The sequence below is a fragment of the Falco punctatus genome, assembly GCF_963210335.1.
Source record: "Falco punctatus genome assembly, chromosome: 2".
NCBI lineage: Eukaryota > Metazoa > Chordata > Aves > Falconiformes > Falconidae > Falco > Falco punctatus.
In genome coordinates, this window is record NC_137581.1 from 7,960,749 (window position 1) to 7,977,226 (window position 16,478).

Sequence of the window (16,478 nt, forward strand, 5' to 3'; positions counted from 1 at the left end):
TAGCTGGTGGGGGTAAATCTTTCATCCCCCATCCCTTTCTAGGTCTGCTTCTTCCTAGTGATTTTTTTTTTTTTTTTTTTTACACCGCTTGGAGACATCTCGGGCAGCGCTGCAGGGCTGGAGCAGGGCAGAAAGCAGCATAACTCATCCATGAATGTTAGAGCTGAAAGCATGGGAAACCTCCCTTCATCAGCAGCGATCATTCATTCAAATGGTGTTGATCACAAAGGGGTATACTTGCTGGACACAGCACCATCTGGGGATTTTCTAATGAACCTCAGGAAATTAAGAACATATTTTCCGCAGAAGAGGGAAGTTCTGCGTTGAGTGGTTTCTACATATCCGGAGGAAAAGATCTGCCATCAATATTCAGCTTGCCACTTGTGTTATTAGTCCTCAGCTAAAATGGCCATTTATACAGGGAGAGGGAATTGGGTTCACTGAATATTTCATGTTTTTTAAATTAATTGTCACTATGATGGCTTTTGCAAAGCATCTCAGACAAAGGGAGGAATGCAAACCCTTAACTGTTAAGCCTGTGCATCTCACCTTAGACTTGTCAAATTTTCTGAAGCTAATTTCACTGAAAGTGATAAGGCAAAAGAAATAGACCATTTCTTAAGACCAGATGTGTGTGCTTAATGAGTTGTAGGTGGCTTAACTAACTTAGAAATAATTTAGCTCCTCTTTAAAATTCTTTTGAAACTCGGAAACGTAAGGGTTTGCATAAGAGATCAGAGAGAGGTTCAAGAAACTCTGCGATAAGCAATTGCAGTTTTAGGATATCTATAAATTCCCTCATACTTGTGAAAAATGCGCATTTTAACATCATCCCTGAATTCTTTTTTTTGTTTTGGTTTGGTCTGTGTGTTGGGTTTTTTTGTTTGTTTGTATGTTTGTTTTTAATTTATAATTCTCTGTTTGCGACTTAATTGGCAGACAGATTAGGAGTGTCTAAAAATAGAAACAGATTTAATTTAATAGTAGAAACTATGTGCCCAAATGTTTGCCTATTTATTTTTTTTCATCTGTATTAAAGCTCTAATAAATTATGTTGTTACCGTTTCTCAACCTTCAGGTCTAATGAATAGTATCATTCTCTCTTGTAAGCCTTTTTCTGTAATGCACAGAGATCTAAAATAAATACATTAAAGGGGGTTTAGGTGAAAATAGTTATAAAACAAGTACTTATTTGGGGACAGGCAAGAAACAGAAAATGAAATTTGTCTACCTGTATATATGTCAGTCACTTATGTGATTCTATGTAACTCTAAGTTAGTTGAAACTTGTGACAAAACATTTTTCCTTTTAGAAATGTTTCATGGGAATTTATCCATCTTCGTTAATTGTCTTTAAAATAATTATAACCACATTTGCAAACAAACAAAATATTGTATTTCAAATCTTCCTTCTAGTTTTGTTTTGGATTATGCGTTAACTTGTAATACTATTTTAAAAACTGGCACTCCAACTGAAGCAAAGCGGTTCACTGATATGGGATTTTTCTTTAGACTGTTTTTTCAAGGAAATTCCTCATTTGGTTCACTATCAAAATAGCTTAAGCATGTTTTGCAATATTGTGATTTAAAGTGAAATTCCTGTGGATAGTGGTATAAATCAATAACAGATATTAGCATTAATTCCACTTGGGATATTTTTGGGGTTTTATCCTTTTCATGGTCCTTTGGGACGTTTCTGACTACATTTTCTTACTGATGACAAGTAATATATACCCCACATCCTACTAATGAGGACCAAATACTGATTTCTGATATATTCTAGAAAAACAGCAAACATAAAAATAAAGAATTACATGACAGGATACAGATGTCAGATATAAACTCACTTTAAATATTCCTTTTTTGAAGGAAATGGCTACCCTTTTGTATTTGGTTTATTTAAAAATAAATTTAAAGAAGACACCTGGCAATGGCACTGTTTGCAACTCCAAATTTATAGGATACAAAAAAAGGGCTCCACGTTTTTTGTATAGAACTGCAAATATATGCCATATATAGTCTGCTCCAAGTCAGTTTTGTTTTGGTTTTTTTTACATAGAAGTACTTCTGAGAAATGTGAAGCATTCTGAAGCTAGAACAAGGAACAGAATGGGTCCAGAACACCTGATCAGCCACTTCTGCATATGGCACTAGCTAGTATAGCTTGGCAATATATATCTAAAAGTGCAGGTGTTCAAATTATTTCACAGGCAGGTCAACTCTGATGGCATGCAGAGAGTTGTCAGAAGGTATACAAGGGTGTTGGAAAATGCAGACATCTGACCTATTTCCAGGTGAGTGCTGAACACTTGCAAATGAGCAGCACTCGTGTGAAAGTTAGTGATGTGGGAGGAACTCAAAACCTGCAAATTTTCACGCAATAAGCTTAATTACTAATTCTTCAGAAATTTTGGTACAACAACTGAATGCACTTCACTTGCAAAACGTTGGCTCCAACGAAGTACTTCAGAAGCTTTGAGAATAGACTTTGTCCTATCACTGTTATGTATTTGGGGGGTCTGATTCATCAAGCTTTTTAAATGATAAATTTGTACTGAATTTTGTTGTAAATACAGTGACATCAGAAACAAAGGAAACATTTTTACAGTTGTTCCGTGACACTTATTTGTTGGAAAGTTCAAGAAAAGAAAGTGTTAAGATCCTATGTTTCTGGCTATTTAACTATTATAAAAATAACTTTTTTAAAAAATGAGGAGAGTCAGTACAAAAGTGAGATATCATCCCACATTTGTTCAGACAGTTAGAGCGTATCTCATAACGCTAGTTAATCATCTGTAAAAGAAACTCTTCAAAACATTTCCTGCTGCACCACTTAATCATCATTTTGGTGGTTAAAAAAGTTAATAAGGCCACACTTTTAATAAGCTAATAAAGCTGAAAAGTATCTATGAGAACATGGACGTATAGGGCCAAAATATTACTGGCAACTGGGATTTGACTAATGTTATGTTCAACATTGAGTCTAATAGTTTGTGTGGTAGCAAGGGAAATTAGATGACGCAGTCCTTCCCGAGGAAGCTGAAGAAGAACCAGCCTAATTTAACACCACCTGGAGAATTTCAGCTTTCAAAAATACAGATGTATGTTCACGAGTTGTGGCAATTCCCATACAGGCGGTTTTCACTTCAGTTTAGTCATGTGGCAATTAGGACAAACCGCCAAGTCACTACACCAAAAAATGAACACACACCTCCCAAGGGGGAGCATGTGTCCACTGTTTATCTCAAGGGCTGAGAGCCAGAGGAGCATCTAAGTGAGGTTCATCAGAGCCAGTATCTTGGCTTTTGAGTAGTTAGTGGCAAGCAGGTGGCACCACTCAGGGGCAGTCCACCCCTTCCTGAGCAGCAGAGATGAGGTGAATCACTCAAAAAGGTGCATTTTCCTTGGTGTGGCTAGTCATTCACACAGTTGTGATTAATGTTTGCAGAACTTTGCTCATGCTGAGATGTTTTATAAATAGTAAAATGTGTTTTTTCCCACTCTATACATGATAGTTTGTTGTGAATAATGTTATATATATAGCCACTGACTTTTAGATCAGCGATCCAACTGCAACAAAGGTCAACGAGTTAAAGTCATGCTTGCTTTCTCATTGACAAGATAAAAATGAGCTGTAGCTCTCAGTCTGGTTCCCAGGGAGCATTTCTTTTCCTCAGCAGAAAATCACAGCTCCAGACTCAATAGATTGTTTTCCTTGTTGGTATTATCAGCTGAGTAGCAGAGGATTGACAGAAAATGCAGAATGACTCACCTGATCTTGTAAAGGGGGTTTATGCAGAGAAAAAGATGTGTTTTTTACAAAAGAACTTTCATTTTGGGGAGTTGACATTGCTACTTCATCAGAAAACATACAGAGATACAGGTCTTTGGTTATCCAGTAGTGAAGTGCTAAAAAAGATGGAAAATAATCAAAACCTCTAAATAGGTTGTATCCCCAGATGGATGTTACAGAGCTGAAATTTGGCCCACTGAACATATAAAGCTCTGGAAAATATTTATTTATATAATTAATCAATCCATTTGTTGGGTCAGGACTTAAAAAACCCTCTCTGCCTAATAATAAAACTGCTGTGTCTAGACCAAGCTATTTGCTTGGGATTGTCTGTGAGTTTTGTTTTGGGTATCGTTTTATAACAATGTCTTTCATTTCAAAGTTAACAGCACCTCATGATTGCCTTATGATCTGGGCTGAATCTAATTTTAACCAGGATGGGTTTTGCTTTGTCCTCATTTTCTAATAATTAAGAACAACAGAAAATGTACCATGACATTGTTATTCAGCTGACAGTCATTTATGCAGCCTTCCTGAAAGCTCGTTGTTAAGACCAAAGGAATTTAGATTTCATTTTCTTCATGATATTTTATACAAGACATTTACTTCCTTCAGATGAAAATGTAAAGACTTTGAAAGAAAGTTTTTACAATATCTAGACTTTCAAAGAGGGATTCTTAGTGAACACAGTAGGGATTTAACCTTTTAATTAAGCTAGCGTTATTGAAAAGAAGGATGGCTTTGAACATTAGTAAGGTCAGTCTGCAAGAAAGTTACTGCTTCAGAGATAACTTTACTAACTTCTAAAGCGTTCAGCTTTCCCCTTTGTCTTCCCTTGCCTTCTGCAAATATAAAACTACCAAAAAAACTCATCAAGAAGAAAGCAGAATACTGTAGAATTCGGCACAAAGATAGGCAGACACAATGGAGAGACGTAATGTTTGTATCCAACAAAAGAGGCAGGCGATAACTTTCAAAAGTAATGAAGTTTGAGGTATCCAGGTTAAGACATATAGAATCTTGTTTGTCAAGAAAATCCAATGGACTGATAGTAAAATTCCATCTAAATCATTGTCTGGTGCCTAGAGAGTCTTCTATGTCATATAATATAAATCTGAATTGTTATAACATTTTTCAGCTCTAAAGAACTTTTTGGACATTAGTAACCTTGCCAGATATACACCATAACATGATACAAAACAAGTGACTGACCACTTAGGCATGGACTCTAGCTTATGTTTGCAGAGACTGACAGCCCAGTTGGCTTACTTAAAACCCAAATGCCCAGACCACTTAAAAATGAAAACGATGCCTATGCTTCCAGCACGAATATGGAAGGAGATCCCAGAATAACAATATCCCCAACACAGAATCATTGGCCCCATCCAGCAGAGTAATTACGGGTGTTTGCAGCCCACAAAGCCAACTGTACCCTGGGCTGCATCAGAAGCATGGCCAGCAGGTCAAGGGAGGGGATTCTCCCCCTCTGCTCTGCTCTCATGAGACCCCACCTGCAGTGCTGTGCTCAGCTCTGGGGCCCCCGACAGGAGAAGGACATGGACCTCTTGGAACAAGTCCAGAGGAGGCCACGAAGACGATCAGAGGCTGGAGCCCCTCTGCTGTGGAGACAGGCTGGGAGAGCTGGGGTTGTTCAGCCTGGAGCAGAGAAGCTCCGGGGAGACCTTAGAGCAGCTGCCAGTGCCTAAAGGGGCTGACAAGGACGCTGGAGAGGGGCTTTCTACAAGGGCAGGCAGTGACAGGACAAGGGGGAATGGCTTTAGACTGAAAGCGTAGGTTTAGATTTGAGCTAAGCCCTATGGGATGTAAAAAAATAAGGAAGACTGTGCTGGCAGGCTTGATCAGCCCTTAAGAAAATGGAGGTGTAATATCTTTGTTGATCTTTAAATATAATAAATAGAGATGCTGATAAGCTGTTCCCTCTTCATCACTTTTTCTGTGGGCTCAAAGGTTATAAACCCAAGAGATTTTCCCCTTACGTGAAATTCAGTGCACCTGCAGGTAGTGCAGTTTAATGGGATACTCTTTAATGGAATACTCTCTTCCTGCCCGGCTCCTGGTGTGGGACGAGTCAGAAGTTTTACCTTGATGTGTTGCCATCAGATCAGGGAGCTGAAGGACTTTTCCCTGGAACCATAAACTCCTTCGGTCAGGAACTAGGCTAATTTTGGAGAGGTGAAAAGTGGTTTTGGTGATAGCCTCTGTAAAGCAAATATTCCTTTGTTCATATGATAGCTTCATGTTTCTGTGTGTTCTGTTTACAATGACAGGTACTTTGCCCACTCGCACCGTAACCAGGGCTTTATTAAAGTATTTGAAAGCGCAGATTATTTTGCCACAATTCTGCTGTGCTGGAAGGCTGCAGAAGGATTAAGACCAAAGGTCCAAAGGTGCTTTTTCAGTAAGTGGCCTGCTTTAGAAATACTGATCTCAACTCTTACGGATGTCAAGTGCATGCAAATTCAGCCGGCACAAATGTGTTTTCCTGGCCTGTTGAGCACCTAGTAAAAATGTACTAAATCCATTTTTTTGTTAGTAGAAATTCATACCATTTAAAAGAAGAAACTGATAAAAATAGTAGATATTTGGGACTTGTAATAACTTTTTCAGCACCAACAAAAATTGGTTTGGTACAAAAAGAATGTTATCTTCAGAGCTAATGGTCTGGGTTCATCTGAGTGACAACAGCGAGATTATTTTTTGAGTTTGTGCACACAAAACATTGGTATTTTTATTTAAGAAGAGCCAGTTTTCCACAAACACTGAAAAATTCAGTACTTATCTCTATACCTTTTTCACAGCAGAAGAAGCAGGAATGCTATTAAAGTTTATGAGGGGTTTTTATGTATGTATACATTGTGTTCAAAGAACAGTTAAGGGATGGCAGGGTTATAAAGCTAACCACTCAGATACAGGAAATGCAAGAATTAAGATGGTCTAAGTGATTTATTGCAGGCCTTCTGTGGCCATATATTGTAATATGGTATTATAATATAACTCAAATACATTTTTAATTACACAGTTATTTTTGTTTTCAGAGATCCTCTGCTTCTTTCAGTCATGTGGAGTTGTACTTCATATGGCATTTTACATTCAACATGTCTTCCTCCATGCATTATTTAATGCACGCAGTTCAAACTGTGCTCCATTCACAGAATTATTTTTTTATTGATTTTCCTATTATACTGAGCCTGATCACAGTATCCAAGTATCTCGTAAACATTAATGAATTTATTTTCACAATAACCCAGTGTGATTAGAATTTTTACTTGTTCAACAAACAAGATCAGATGAGTCCAGTAGTTTGTGTGTCCAGTTTGAAATTCAAGAATTAAATTAATCTCATTCAAAATTCTTAAATCACTAGCTGTCTTCAGTTCAAGTGAGGAAAAAAAAGGAGAGAAAAAAATGCCTTCAGTGAGTGGTCCTTTGATTAATATACATATAATATTGCGATGTTCCAGTTATTAGCAAGGGAACCTGGTTGACCTGCTTATACCAGAGGTTTAAGTTCTAGGTGGCCAGTGTCAGCAGTTACCAACTCCACCTTAGACCGACTTCTTGGAGGGCACAGGATTCCATTGCATTTTTTTTGTACAACGACCCACTCCCCCTGATTTCAGCTGAAGCTGCTGATGTTCAGCACTTCTGCAAAAACTGACCATCTGTGTCTACCAAGGCCTTTCAAAGTAAGGAATAACTCAATTCTACAGCTGTGGAAAGTTAGGCTTTGGGAAATGCCTAGCATTGCTTGAGATTTCTGTGGCAAAAGCAAGAATAGAAAGTTATCTACTATAGCATTCACCTGTCTTAGCCTGAGAACACCCTTTTGCCTCATATAGCCTGTGACCAGGATTCTCCAATTCCTGTAAGAAATTATACTGGAATCCCACAGAGATACAATTCCCGTGTCCTTCAATACACAATTAATTCCCAAAGAACTGTTCTGCCTGCACAGTGAATGTGAGAGGTTCATAAGGAAATCATGCTTCCTTCACTGCTGAGCCTTTTACTCTGCAGATTTATCTTTCTTTTAGTCTATGAACTGAGTCTTGATTTAAGAAAAGCAGAGTCTAGTTTTCCTCCTAGGTTTCATATAGACCTGGGACTGCAGAAAAAGTGAAGGTATCAGTGGGAGCACTTACATTCAAGAAAGCTGGGAAGTAGGAATGTGTGAGGAGTTCACTTGGTCAAATTTTAAAATTACTTTCCACAGCCCTAGGTGGAAATTCTACACAACCTAGCAGGGGGCAAGGCCACCATCTTCAGAGCCACAGGCCTCTGTCACTTAAGTAATTGCTGGGAGCAGCTATTGCTTTGTAAACTGGCCCCGGAGGGAGATAAGACATGCTTTCCGTAGGGGTTTCACAAGTACTTTTGAGCACCAGCACCAGAGCAGCACAGATGCCAGAGTTCTCTATCTTTTTTGGTTTAACCACCTGAGCTTTGGTCTTTATCCCCATTTGCCTCAGTTCCTCTTCTGATGACTTTTCTATACCTTCTCTTTCCTACAGAAATCTCAAGTCAGTCTTCCTTGGATTTGCCATTATACGTTATAGGTCCCTTGGCTTATCTTAGCATTGGCAGGTAAAGCTCCCCGTACTGGATTACGTATGTATCCAAGGGAGGAGCGGAATTGGGGTAACATTTGCATATATCTTTTTCTTACCTGTCTCAAGGAACTACTCTGTTCCTCCTTAGCTTCTCATTGCTGCCCCTGGGGGTTGCCTTCTCCACTAGTGTTGATTCATCTATTTGTGATTATGGAGCTAGGAGCTCCATGAGGGCATTATTTAGGTTTAGACACAGCTGTAAAAAAACCCTCATCTTGATTGGTAAGTGATCAGTATAAGTAAAGGAGCAGGATGGAGGACCAGGGCTGCACAGGGGAGACAGATGCAGAAGGTGTAGAATGACCCATGCCTAGCGTTATTATCAGGAAAAACTATACCCAGAGGCTGCATGAGATACTTGGGCACAAGATGAACTGATGGGTGTGGGAAAGGCTACAGCTCTAGAGATTATCCTCAGAGGCTATCCCTCCACGGACACCTCCTTCAGTGGGACCCTTCAGGGAAGCATAATTAACACTGGCATTAGCACAGACTTAAAGCATCCCTTCGGTCTGTGGGCTCTCCACAGTGACCACCAGCGGGTGCTAACATAGCCAGGCAGTGTCCCAGACTAGAACTGTGAAACTGGGCAGGCTTGAGGGGCCAAAAAGCTCCCCACAGCTATATCTACTCAAGACCCATGAAGGCTAAGAAACACAGGGCATGATCTTGGTTATCTGCTGGAGTAACTCAGTAGGTGCTATCCTATTGACTGATGCTCTGGCACTGGGAAATAATATAATGAAAATACATAGTTAAAGCTTTAAATCAGTACATAGATACATGTAAAAATGAGATACAAATCAATTGTATATTTAATTTGTTGTAGTTATATATATTTATATAGGTATATATATATACATACATATATATATACATATAGAGAGAGGTAGCTGTGAAGTCACTAGTGGTGTGCACTAGGAAGAGGAGTCCTGTGCTTTGTATAAATTCAGCTAAGTAGGGCACCCAAGTGTGAAGATGGGGGAGAGGGTTTCAGCTGCAAAACACAAATGGCCTGCTGTGTCATGTGCTGAGCAAAGCTGGACTAAATTAAAATCTGCCTATTTGGTACAGAAAACATAGAAGGGGCAAACCATTTGTTCTGTGATTTCCATTTTTTTTCTCGGTATCATTTGTTTTGGGCAATAATAATATATTATTCATTTATTACATTACATGATTACTTTGTAATCTTCTGATATAAACCCAGGGTGTTTGTTTTGCTGTGCTGCATTCCCACCACAGGCTTATTGGCAGGGAAACTGAGACACAGCGACTGGCAGCATTTGCCAGCTCTGCCTCTGTAAGTGCTCACTAGTAACCTCAGCACCGGTGCCCCATGCCAGAAGCTGTTCTTCAGGAGTGGAAAAGGAGAATTTGTGAGGCTCAGTGCTTAAACGCTGGAGGACTGCAGGAGCAGAATTGGAGGGATCAGGGAATGGGAGTGGGGACATGGTACATCTAGAGCTGTGTGGGGAGCTGTAGGGGAGGTGCGAAGGAGGGAGCTAATGAGGCATGAGGACTTCTGTAGTAGTTGTGGAATGTGAACAGATCAGAAAAAATTATTGTGAGTGGAAGAGCTGAAGAGTATAAAAAGGAGTATGCAAGGGAAGTTATTGCAGGACAAAGGGATAGAGAGGTGGCTACAACCTGATGCTGATAAATTGTATGGTTTCACCCACATCTTTCCTTTGCTTCACTTAGATAAAGAATCTGCATTAGCTGGATTATGTTTGTGGGTTTTTTTTAAGTTACTGATTTTTATAGTCTGCAGCTGCATCACCATTTAATACAAGCAAAGCCATCCTCTTAGAGTGTCTTTTTTTAAACTGGTACTTCAAGTAAAAAATCTATTTTAAATTATTGGATAGCAAGTAGCAACCTCCAGAGGGCTAAACTGATGCTGTTAACAGGTCCAAAATGTGATGCAGCATATGGAGCTGAATACCTCACGGTACAGATTTGCATGCAGGCGGTTTTAATTAGGATTTAGAATTCCTTGAGGAAAGCAGCATTCTCAGCTAGTCTCAATCTTGTCAATACATAGTGGTTTTGTTCATGCTAAAGCCTGCAAAAACCAATAGGTTCCTTCTAGCTTGTGATTTTTGATGCTTATATGAACTGTTAGACTTTTCTCCAGCTGCAGCTTTGTATATGATCATGATTTGTTTGCAGGCAGTAAGTATAAAAGATTGCCGTCTTTTTTTTTCTTTTTTTTTTTTTTTTCAGTAATGTTGTACCAGGTCAGTTGAAAATAAGGATCGTTTGGAGTTTTATGACATTGCATAGCCAGTTACTTTATCCTGCAACACTTCAAAGTGAGCCCGTGCTTTAACTCGATGGTTTTGTGCCATCTTGTGAGCAGAAGGTGCAACTACGTCCAGCTAATACAAGGAAGAAGTACTTTGGCTAATGCCCTTTTCCTTCTACTTCACCATGAAAAATAAAATTGTTTAGGATTTCCAAAGTTAGATGAGCAGAATACTGTAAGACATATTTAATCCACCGTGTTTTATTTGCATCTTTAAACAAAAAATGAATATACATTCCCTACTACAGGAAAAAAACCCTGATTTCAGTAAACTGAGAAAAGAAATCATATATTCCACCCCTTCCCACCCCCCCACCCCCCGAAAAAAAAAAGAGGCTTCTTGTACTGAATGGAAAAGCTATGCAAAGTCTCAGTATTCAGAGCTGATAGTGTTCCTCCTTGTGTGAAACAATTTGGTTGGTACAGGAGACCTTGTCTTCTAAAAACCACTATGTGTTTCTCAGAGATAGCACAATATGAATTACACAAAGCACTGCTAGCTATTACATTGACGTAGAGGAAAACCTCATTCCTGACCTTAGAATGTCTGCTGTCTCCTGGAAGATTATTTCTGGGGAAAAAAAATGTTAAATATAATTTATAATTGCAGCAGCAAACCTAACACTTTACTTTTAAATGATAATTATTACTCTTCAAGTCAGTGTTGTTGCACTAGGTCTTGGGCTTAGAAAAATCTCCTAAATTCTATCACAGCTTAATTAATTGATTCTCTTTGTGACCTTGAGCAAGTTGTTGTATTCTGGTGCCTAATTTTACCCACCTTTAGATGATGCACATACTTTTTTTTTCAACAGGATGTTATCAGACTTAACTACCACTTGTAAAGCTCTTTGGACCTCTTGCATGAAAGGTATTTCTGTGATACAGTGACGAGCTTGTTAGAAATCTACTTGATAAGCAAAAGAGCAAGTCATTCACAATAAGTATAATTATTCAATGATTTAAGCTTCCTAATCTACTTCCACAGCCTTGGCAAGCAGATTGTGACTTCTTCCATTTTATATAATGAGAAGATTATTTTTTTCTCTTTTTACTCTATAGATTGATTGCAAATATTCAGAATTCAAGCTGTGTTGCTCATTTGCAATCAGTTGGATGAGTAACATTATTTCTACTCATGATTGGATGAATGCCCAATGACTTGTGTGTGCAAATTGTAAAGTTTGTTTTCTCAAGATATTCATCTGTATGACATTGAAATTTGCTGCCTTTGGAGAGCACTGCCAGTAAAATTCAACACATTGAAGACCACTAAAAAACAGAGCACAAAAATAAGGTGACACTAACATTTTTTAATGGGACTTTGCAGATTAAACTTTTTTCTAAATGGACCAAGTCAATCATGGTTTTTTGTTTTTACCTGTTTCTAATTCTGTAAACAAATCCAGTGTATTGAGTTCTGAACCTAATATCATACAGAAGGGCGGTGATGCCCGACCTGTTCGAAGGTAGTTCCCATGTCAAGGCTGCAGCAGATGACTAGCAGTGGGGGCAATGTGCATGGGACGTAATTGCAAAGCAGCTCAAATCCTGGGTTGAGGGAAAAGGCAAGTGAGTAAGGGATAAGAAGCAGGTAGCGGTGAGACCCAGTTGCATGCCTTTTCTATCCCCAGATTGCAACGGGAAAACTGCATCTGTAAGAGGTCATTGTCTCCTGTCAGAAATTTTCTGCAGAAATTCCTTTCCCTGTGGTCTCTTAAATTACATGGGATATATGAAGACCTGCAGCTTCTAAGGTGCAGAAGTCTGGCCTCTCCTGAGGAGGACCATAAACCAGAAATATCGTTAGAGACTTGAAATGCTGATGCATAAAAGCTAAAACTAGTAGTATTGCTATTGTTTCCTTTGACAAAACAAATTATGCTAGTGTGGTGGGTTGACCTTGGCTGGATGCCAGGTGCCCACCAAACCTCTCTATCACTCTTCTCCTCAGCAGTACAGATGGGGGGGAAATAAGATGGCAAAACCCACTCATGAATGGAGATAACATTTTAATAAAGCCAAATCTATGGGTGTGCACAGAAGCAAAGGAAAACAAAAGATTTTATTCTCTACTTCCCATCAGCAGGCGACGTCCAGCCTCTTCCCAGGAAGCAGGGCTTCAGTACATGCCATTGTTGCTCCAGAAGGCAACTGTCATAAACAAAAAACGCACCACCTCCTGCTTTTCTTTTGGCTTTTATTGTTGAGCAGGTGTCATATGGTATGAAATAGCCCTTTGGTCAGAGTGGGTCAGCTGTTATGACTGTGTCCCCTCACAAGATCTTGCCCAGCCACAGCCTACTAGTGTGAAGGGGGAAGGCTGGAGAGACAGCTTTGATGCTCAGCAGTTTTCAAAACCCTGGTGTTTTTCAAAAACCGGCACCTTTCTAGCTCCCAATAGAAAGCACAGTACTATGAGCCCTGCTGTGGGGAAAATAACTCCATCTCAGCCAGACCAAACACAGCTAGCCAGAGTATTTTTAACAGACTGGCTTTGAAGAGAGACTGGGAGCAGGATCCACTCATTAAGGGATTACCATCTCATAGTATGGTGTGGTACCTTTTTCCACAGTTAATATCTATCAGCTGTATCTACTACAAAGCTTTAGCTGAGTAAAAAGCAACATAATTTTTTTGCCTCTCTGTCTTTTGCACGTGTCAGGGTGTCTTGTAGGAGGAGAACCTCTTTAGACCAGGATTCACATTTCATAGGATGCTGTAGAGCCTTGTGACACCTGTAACATACTTTGCTCCCTCCTTTTGCAGCCATCCTACTGAAAGCAGTAGTCATGTGTAATGTATTGGAGTGTGGTTTGGCCAAAGAGCCACAAAGTGTAGAATAGGAACATTTGCTTTTGAATGGAAACTCCAGTAGGACAACATTCAGCATCTTAGGGCACAGGTCAACTTGAGTTGGTCTAAAATGAAATGTTCTGTTTGCATTTTCTGCTAAGCAAACAATGCTAACTGCGAAAAAAATACTGAGGACTTTTGTAACAACACAGTTCTCAAAATCAAAGGCCCAAAATCAAATGACAAATTCCTAACTATCTTAATTCACTGACAGTATGTCAAAGGTATGTTATAAGAACATCCATATTTCCATGCCAGTGCAGTAGTCTGGCTATGGTAACTTGTATAGTAACTTCTCAGGGTTGTTTTTTTTTTTTTTTTTTACGAGAGAGAAAGTGAGCGAGCTGGTTTTGTTGAAAATTAAGGCTTTTGACCATTACCTTCTGATGGATGCATATCTTCAATCCTGTTTAGCCGATAACTCTTTGGCAAACACAGCCTTAGAAATGCTCGTTTAGACAGTATGATGTGAGGAGCAGTGATGCTGTAATAAGCTCACATTGTAGAGAGAATGATCTCTTACAAAAAGGCACGATCATATTAAAAATTCACAGCAGCACACTCCACTCCCCCATTATAGGTAATTACAGAGGATTTTAAATATCTGATGCTAGTTGGCAGCGTACAATACCCTGTCAGCAGCAGGCACTGATTTGTAATTTAATTATCATAAGACATCCACCTGTTCTTTTGTCAAATGAAGGGTAGCATTTCCGTGCAATCATGCTTTTCCCTCCAGAAATTTGAATTAACCCTTAGAGAAAGCTCTGGGTTCTAGGGAATGGGGTAATTTCAAGGACATTTGCAGAACCCCATCAGGTCAGAGCACCAGGGATGAATGAGGCGTTTCTTCGGGCGAGTCTTAATTCTGGTCTGGTATTTTCAGCCTTAACGCTGGCTTTTTGCTGTGTCAAGCTGTTTTGGTTCACAGCTGAAAGCATTTCAGTGAAGAGGTGCTGTGGGAGGAAAGATGTATGAAAATCCATGAGGCTGGTGTGAAGTACATGAGGCAAACACATAACAGGATCGACCCAGAAATGCTCTGGGCTCATACTTTGTGAAGAATGAGGCGGCTGGGCTTGGGGTGGGAGGGAGATAAAGGCAAATGGAAACGTGGAAATCTGTTCCGTAAACTTTCCAGTGTATGGCACATGAACGTGGATGTTACAGAGTTCATCATGGGAATGCGCAGTTATTAGATAAAAATGATCAGGTTTAATTGTAAAGCATAGGTTTTCAATGGAAAGTTTACCAGTGGAGATCCACGCAAGTGTTCTGGTTTTCAGGAGTGCGAGGACTGGGGTGAACCTGCTTCCCCTGGGCCTTGGCTCTAGTTCGTGTGGCAGCTGCACTGCGGCGTGGTGATGTGGGAAGGACTTACCGATGGGCACGGAGATGTTCTCTCTTTAATGCCGCTCACACTGTTTCACAGCTTCTTGCACTGTAAAGCTGCAGGAATGATCTGGACAGAATAGTATTTGTATAGATAGTATCATATTTGTGTCAGCAGCAGCGTGGCCAGCAGGGCCAGGCAGTGCCCGTCCCCCTGTGCTGGGCCCTGGTGCGGCCGCCCCTCGAGCCCTGGGCTCAGCGTTGGGCCCCTCACCCCCAGACAGACCCGGAGGGGCTGGAGCGTGTCCAGAGCCGGGCAGGGGCTGGGGAAGGGGCTGCGGCACAGCTCGGGGGGGGCAGCTGATGGAACTGGGGGCATTTAACCCAGAGAAAAGGGGGCTCAGGGGGGACCTTATCGCTCTCTACAGCTGCCTGGCAGGGGCTGTGGGCAGGTGGGGGTCGGTCTCTTCTCCCAGTAACAAGCGACAGGACAAGAGGAAACAGCCTCAAGTTGCACCAGGGGAGGTTCAGCTTGGCCGTTAGGAAAAATTTCTTCACTGACAGAGTAGTGAAGCATCGGAACAGGCTGCCCAGGGAAGTGGTTGAGCCCCCATCCCTGGAGGTATTTAAAAGCTGTGTAGATGTGGTGCTTAGGGACACGGTTCAGTGGTGGGCTTGGCAGTGCTGGGTTAATGGTTGGACCTGATGTTCTCAAAGCCCTTTTCCAACCCAAATGATTCTATGAAAAAGCTTCTTATGGCTTCTGCCACTGCTGCCTTGTATCTTTACAAAGCTGTTGTGGACTTTTTCCTTTTACCAGTTGCAAGGGAGATGAGATGGCTCTGGTATTCTGTGGTTATTTCTCCTAATCACGTTTTAGCAAATGAGTCACTTTAAAGAGGGTGTCTCTGAGTAGTCATCTTTTTTGAGAGAGTACTCACTGGATTCAAAAATAATTGATTGCTTGGGGCTAAATGATCTGTGTGCCAAGCCTTAAATGTGACATTGGTTGGAGTACCATCTATCAAGCTGATGGCTTCTTGCCCAAATGATACTTGTCTGGTGCCAGTCATTTTATATATTCATTAATTATGTTATCTGAAAAGTGAATATGTGAAGGGTTGCAGGCATATCCCAGAAAAGAAAATAATTCATGTCACATGTGTATTCTGAAAGTAATTGGCAACTGCTGAAACATTTCCATACATGAAAGTGAAGGCAGGAATAAACTGGGATGATTTCCTTTGGAAGGATGAGTAATGAAGTAACACCCCAGAACTGAGGAGTCAAAATGAAGTGCAGGAGCAGCAGAGAGTTCTGCTTTGCAACGTCCTTGAGGGTGTACCCAAACTTAGGACTTACTTTTCTTATACAGCCATTAACGTGCCCCACCACTGTTATGCCATGTGAATTTGTTTGGTAGCCTTCTCCCTCAAAACAGCAGCATGTATGCGTGCTGGGTTTAAAAGGCAAGGCTTTGGCAGAAGCAGGGGGGCTGCAGGCACCTCTGGGAGGAGGGGTCAGGGCTGCCCCTGCCATACATATGATTCCAGGTG

At 40.5% G+C, this 16,478-nt stretch overlaps 1 protein-coding gene and 1 long non-coding RNA gene across 15 annotated transcripts in view; one reads left to right on the plus strand and one right to left on the minus strand.

Annotated features, from left to right (window-relative positions):
* The window catches only part of DLG2 (discs large MAGUK scaffold protein 2), a 1,068,724-nt gene that overhangs the window by 451,179 nt on the left and 601,067 nt on the right, over window positions 1-16,478 (plus strand). The window lies entirely within an intron of this gene.
* LOC308059077 overlaps window positions 877-16,478 on the minus strand; it is a 450,864-nt gene continuing 435,262 nt past the window's right edge. The window contains exon 2 of the long non-coding RNA XR_013926105.1: window positions 877-15,354. This is a non-coding gene — a long non-coding RNA (uncharacterized lncRNA). The remainder of the gene's footprint in view (window positions 15,355-16,478) is intronic.